Source organism: Fukomys damarensis, unplaced genomic scaffold (genome assembly GCF_012274545.1).
Source record: "Fukomys damarensis isolate Sample0158 unplaced genomic scaffold, DMR_v1.0_HiC HiC_scaffold_39, whole genome shotgun sequence".
Classification (NCBI taxonomy): Eukaryota; Metazoa; Chordata; class Mammalia; order Rodentia; family Bathyergidae; genus Fukomys; species Fukomys damarensis.
Window position 1 is genome coordinate 39,441,182 of NW_022900951.1, and position 6,694 is coordinate 39,447,875.

At 34.6% G+C, this 6,694-nt stretch overlaps 1 protein-coding gene across 6 annotated transcripts in view; it reads left to right on the plus strand.

Moving 5' to 3' along the window:
• The window catches only part of Kdm6a (lysine demethylase 6A), a 201,215-nt gene that overhangs the window by 101,888 nt on the left and 92,633 nt on the right, over positions 1-6,694 (plus strand). For all 6 annotated transcript variants that reach the window (XM_010628373.3, XM_010628377.3, XM_010628376.3 and 3 more), the window contains exon 4: positions 2,429-2,487. The gene's annotated coding sequence lies outside the window, so the exon portion shown is untranslated. The remainder of the gene's footprint in view (positions 1-2,428; positions 2,488-6,694) is intronic.

Below are 6,694 nucleotides of genomic sequence, written 5' to 3' on the forward strand. Positions count from 1 at the left end.
GAATTTAGTTGATACACAAATAGCAAACATGTAGTAGTAGTTAAGAGTGCGCTCTGGAGACTGATGTAGATTTAATTCCTGTGTCTGCTACTTAGTACTTGTCTCCTTGAACAAGTTGCTTACTTAATCTGTTTAATTGTTTTTTTCATTATGTAAGTGAAGCTCTCTGCCAACTCATAGGGTTGTTAGACTATTTTAAAATATTTTGTGTAAAATTAAGTTGTTATAACAAAATAATGTTGTATAACAAATTGTGCTAAGACCAAATTTAGAGATTGGAAAGGCCACTTCTGGTTTGAGATGAGATAAGCAGCAAAACTTCGTGGGGGAAGGTGGCATTGAAATAGATCATTAACAATTGATAAATGTATAGGGTGGCAGGGAGGGAACAAAATTTCCTAGAATTAGAATTAGATTTCCTAGAATTAGAAAGCTGAGGTCCAGGGATTTAGCTCAGTGGTTCCGCCACCTGCCTTGCAAGCACAAGGACCTGCGTTTGAGCCCCAGTACCTCCCCCAAAAGCTGAAGTATGAAGAAGTGTGTAGGATATCTCCTGAAAGTAGAAATACTCCTCAATAATCTCATATTTTCCCCCTACCTGCACCACCTTCTCTGGCGTGTTAACCTGTTGTTTACTCAAGCCCTGCTTCCTTCCCTTCCATCTTCCTCTCCTCCCTCTCAAGAGAACAGTTGACTTTCTAATCTTGACTTTCTAGGTAGAACGGTTCATGACTCTGAATTAACTACTTCTGCATTTTGACTATCCATGCCACTCCTCCTGTGTCCTAGATTCCGTGCTTCTTGAGAGTAGGGGAAGAATATTTTATTTGGTTTGGCTTATGCAGCCCCAGAGTATTATTCCTGGCACCAAGTAAATGCTCAGATTATTCCAGGAGTGGAATAGTAAATGAATGTTCTTCATTAAAATAGTTCTAACTAAACTAAAAAAAAAATTTTTTTTTTTGAAATGGAAGTTTTCTAAGACCTTCATGACTTCCTGAATTTTTGAATAGTCCTATCACGTATAATGTTCTTATTTGAAAAAATTGGGGGTGATGCGGATTTAACCAAATTAAATTACCATATTTATTACATTTTACAATGTACTTAAGTGTTTCTGTGAAGGTACTTAGAATTCAAAGGAAATCTGTAATATAATTCTAGAATAAATTTTAATATTTAAAAAAATATGTGCCTCAAAAATAGTCACCCAAGTGTTTATATTTGAGTTTTAAACATCAATGATTACTTTTCTCAAGTCAGGTTTTGATAATAAGCAGTTGTGTGATAAGTGCTGTAGCTCCCTTACACCTAGGGCAAGATGACTGACTGCAAGGGAGTTTTCCACACTGCCTGCCTGAGATCCCCAGCAGGATTGAGTCCCATTTGCCCCCACCCATAATCAGCCTAATAATATATTCTTTATTGGTTTCCTTTCTTTCCTGCTTTGCTTCTCCACTCCCTTCTAGGTGTTTCTTAGGATAACTTCCCTAATAAGCTCCTACTACTAAAACCTTGTCTCTGGGTCTACTTGTTAAATACAACCCAAGACTGTATATATGGCAAGAAGCATTTGAATTTAATAGTAGTTTAAAATATCTGATGTTTTAGAAATCAGATAAATTTTTAATTTAAAATTTATAGAATTTTAGAGAAATTAGTTCACAAGAATCAGTGCAAAAATTTTACCTTTAATTATTGTTATTATTTTTGTTACGGGGGATCGAACTTGGGACCTTGCACTTGGGAGGCAGGCGGCAGAACCACTGAGCTAAATCCCCAGCCACGCCTTTTTCTTTGTTTTGCCCCCCTTTTTTAATGGGCATAGGTAGCTTGTTCCTATTTGGAAGCCAGAGGTAAAATAAATCAGAATAAGGTTTGGCACCTGTCTTTTTGGTACCGTAAAAGAAATCAGTGATCATTAAACTCCAAAATGTAACCAGCTAGGTATTGTTTTGGTACACAATTTTTTTTAATGCTAAAATTATTCTAGATTTATATTGTCACATTTACTTTTCATTTTGCTTTCTTGGTGATGCTGAACATAGAATTAAAAACAGATCAAGAAACAGAACCAGTGAAAGAATGCAGATGCAAACAAGAGAGAATAGCATAGCAAAATCTGAGCATTTTCTTATTTCTGATGAGTAGATTTTTTGCAAAATTTGCTGACAGAATTTTGCTGGTAATTTTTAAAATTTCAGGACAAGTTTGATTAAATAAAAGCCCAGAATATCTCTCCAAGTTGATTTGATCCTGGGCCATCTGCTGATTCATCATTATTTGCTGTTTAGAAAAATACAACTATATTGTCATGCATGGTAGAGTTTTAAGAACTTAATATCATGGATACCATATTTCATTTAATAATATCATACGTTAGATATTAATGCTTTTCCTAAAAGTCTCTTTTTCCCTTCTTTTATAGAATGCTGCCTTTTTATATGGTCTTGGTTTGGTCTACTTCCATTACAATGCATTTCAGTGGTAAGTTGACATAAAACTAATAATTTTGGTTGTTACTAGTAAATAGCTTGTTTTAGTTTCTTTGGTTTGTTTTTCCTTGATTGTGTGTGCACGAATGTGTATGTAATAAATACAAAATATTTTAGTTTCGATAAGTACATTTTCAATAATGTTTTGAAATTATTAGATTGTTCCTTCACATACTGACCCACCTTAGAGTATTGTGTTTAGGGGCTGGGGATAATACAGCTCAGTGGTGGAACATGAGCTTTGCACATACAAGGCCCTGGGTTTGATACGCAGCACCACAAAAAAACAAAACAAAGTTGTGTGTATTATTATTCGAAAAATCTGGTATAACATTCTGGTCAAAGAAGGCTTAGATTAGGAACCTTTGTGGAATTACTGAATATGGACTAGTGATCCCATGTTATTTAAACTAACAAATGATTATGATGTCAGATCTCAAGACCTTGATCCATCATGATCAGTATTTTTACCTTTTTTCTAGATAAGATTGCCCATTCCCTTGTAGTCTCCCAATTTTTGGTGACTAGGCACTGTATTATAACTTTTAGTTTTCTTTTACACAAAATAAGAGTAATGGTATCACCTGAGAGTTGGGGATTAATTATGATAGCAATGAATAAGATTTTATAAACTTATAAAATGTGAGATTTTGTTACCATGACCATTGTCCCATTGTTTTTCTTTGCCAGGCAATAGCAGGTTCTAAAGGAAAGAACATAGAATTTGAGTTGGAAGATTGGTATTCAGTTCACAGTAGTATTGCCACTTAGTTTGAACTTAATTTAAATAACTTTCCTAGGTCTGTTTCCTCATTTGTTTAAAGAAGATACTTAAACAAAATTAAATTGCGGTAACATCCCTTTTACAGTTTTGATGATCAAATGAGATACTGTAGCCTTGTGAAGACATTTTTTGTTTGAAGTTTATCTGACTTTTTCAGAGTCCCTTCTGTGGTCCAGAATTTTTAAGCTGAATGGCTGGCTGATGAGAGAGACCAGAGTAAAGTGATTTTATATTTGACGATAGGTTACAATTCTTATTTTTACCTGTTATGTATTCTGAATATTTGTTAAAGAACTTTCATATATGCATTGATAGTGATTTGATATTTTTTTCCCTTAAGATCAAATTTTAACCATGGATGGCTCCTAGTAGTATATATTTTTTTCCTTTTAGCTTTTCGTCCTGTTAACTTTTTTTTTGCTTTGTTTTGTTTTTTGAGACAGGGTCTTACCATATAGTTGAGACTGACCTGCAACTCACTGTGCAGCTCAGGCTGGTCTTGAATTCACAGCAATCCTCCTGCCTCAGCCTCCCGAGTGCTGGGATTACAGGCATATGCCACCACTCCCGGCTATGGTCCTGTTAACTTCTAATCGTGTATGGCAAACACTTTGTTATTAGAGAGAACCTGTGAATTATAATCATTCAGAATGTTGATTTTCAAAAAGCAGCAATCAACAATTGATTTTCATACAGAAGTTTTATAATTTTCTTTTAAATTATCCTTTTCTTTACAGCGATCCTAAATTAAGCCTCCTAATTTTATGTTCAGTGTCTCATATTTAAAACCAAGGATAGACTAGAACTACTGTATTTTAAAATCTGTTAGCTTCTTAAAAATCCTATTTACTGGAAGTTGAGATCAAAATTCTAAATATTTATGACTAGAAGTGTCTTAGAGGTAATTTGGATTTTTCTTCCCTTAATTTTGTAAGTGAAGAAAACAAGATACATGTATTTAATTCAGATTTAGATAACTGTCTAGTAACGGAAACAAGCTGATACTCAGATTGCCTGAACATGCATGCACACATATTTGAATACATAGGTATTTATGTTCTAATCAGTATTTATAGTTGTTCTCTTGGTCACAATGATGCAGTCTTTAAGCAAGGAAATGTACAGTTTAGGAATGGATATTTATATATCATACCAGCCTATTTTTACATACATGTGGTGACTTATGAGCTTAAATTTGATTGCCTTAATACGTCTGTGACCATGCTAAGTTAGTGGTCTTATAGCTGTGGAAAATTATTGTATCTTTTGATTCCTTATCTACATAGGATTTTTGTATCCTTCATTTGACTCAAGAAATAAAATTGAGTGTTGAAAGTACAATGCAATGTCTGAATTAATAAGTGCCCTCTCTGTTGATCGTGTCTTGATCCACCATCATTTTAAGTTTCAATGCTATAGTTCCTTCCTAAAATAATATATCTCAACTTGTCTGTGAATTTGCCTTGGCTTTGCTATGTTTCTTCTCTTGCTGATGAAATGTTGTTTCACAGATTGTACCTCACATTTCTACTTAAATTGTGTTATTTCTTGAACAACAACAAAATTAAAAAGCATGAGGTAGTGCTTGTTGGGAATTTCAGAGTACAGCATTTTTAGGCCAAAACTACTTTGTGTCTAATTTTTACATATGTGTTACTGAGATTAGGAGATTTTAATTGCACACTAAATTTTTAGGGGTTTGTTGATAAATGATTCCAGAGAAGAGAATCATATCTTTTCATATTGTCAGCACACAGAATCTGCCTCAGATATCTCAGAGTGTTCTCTCTCTGTTCCATTTTTATTAAAGTATGATTTAGTATTTATTTATGGAGTCTTTTGACATTTGATGAGATCATGTTATAATAATGTGTATAACCATCATGTGTTTGGGTTGGTGATGGTGACTTAATATATTATTAACTATAGCATTATTGTTAGCCTATTTGTTTCTTGTCAGATTATTTAGTCCATTAATTTTTCTGTTGTAGTTGATTTTGTTGGTCAACTTCTAGATCAGACTGATTATTTGGACAGAGTTTTCAGTTTCAGTGAGTCTTTTTAGATAGAGAAGTCCACGTAAGAAAAGTACATTAGAGCAACTTTTACATACTCATTGGACTTCTCCTTATTCAGCTGTTTTATTATTTTATTGAATGATTTGGGACTAACTTTAAAGATGTGTGGAAGGAGAAAGGTACAGAAGCACATGGTAAATCATACACAGGAGAGAACTAGAAACAGTTTTCTGTAAAGCCACTCCTTTACGTGTGCATGTGTGCAAGCCCTGTGCCTTGACTTGTTCATGAAGGTAGCAGATTGCTAGGGGTACCTTGAACTGAACTTGAATTTGGTAAGAAACCTATAGCAAAATACACATAGAGAAAAGAAAGACTGATGGAAAAGATAGTTGGGGAAGAAATAGTCTTTTGACAATCCAATAGAAGGAAACAAACTGTCTTACCCAATATAGTCTGTACCCATATCACTAAATATCTTCCTAAAAAATGCCTTTCAGCTGTCTCTGGGCTATAACTCTTTGTATTCTTCCCATTGATCTTTATCAGAATGGTATGATGGTGGCAAGTGTAAGAGATGTGCAATGTGCTACAGGCATGGGCCTTTGAAAATTAGCCTCCCTAACCTAAATGACAGGCTGATAAATAAATGTAATGGTCATTATTGTTTTTATCAAAAAGAATTAAAAGAACAAGGTGGGCAAAGAGTTTGAAAAGACAAACATGTTAACACAAGTAAAGTTTCTTTAGGGCTTATTTCCCTAGCACTGTACCAATCATGAATGTTCTTAAGGGCTTAAGAGTGTAGGAATTTCTGTGCTCCTGTATGGTTACTTCTTTGAGTGCAAGAACATAAAGAACAGTGATGAACTTAAAGCTTTTGGATGGAATGAAAGAAAGCAGTGGAAAATTAGCATTGATCTAGCATGGGATGTAATAAAAACCTAATATTTGTCAGGTGTTGTGGCATATACCTGTAATCCTAGTTCTCTGGGAGCTGAGACAGGAGGATTTCAAGTTTGAGCCCAGACTTCACAGTTTAGTAATGCTGTTTCAAAATTAAAGAAAAGGCGAGGGGCTGGGATATGGTTCACTGTGATGGCTGTGAGTTCAGTCCTCAGTACCACTACTTACCCCGCAACCGTAAAGTATTTTTGAGCTATCATAATATAAACGTGCCCTTACACTGAAAATTTCAATTTTCAGTATATTTCTCTTAAAGTAAAACAGTTAGTTGTTAGCTGATAGTGGTGGCACATCTCTGTAATCCTATCAGTGAGGAGGCTGAGTCAGAAGGATTGCCGAGAGCTTGAGGCCATCCTGGGCTACACAGTGAATTCAAGGCCAGCCTGCACTACAAAGTGAAACTCTGTCTCAAAAAAAAAAGAAAAAAAGAA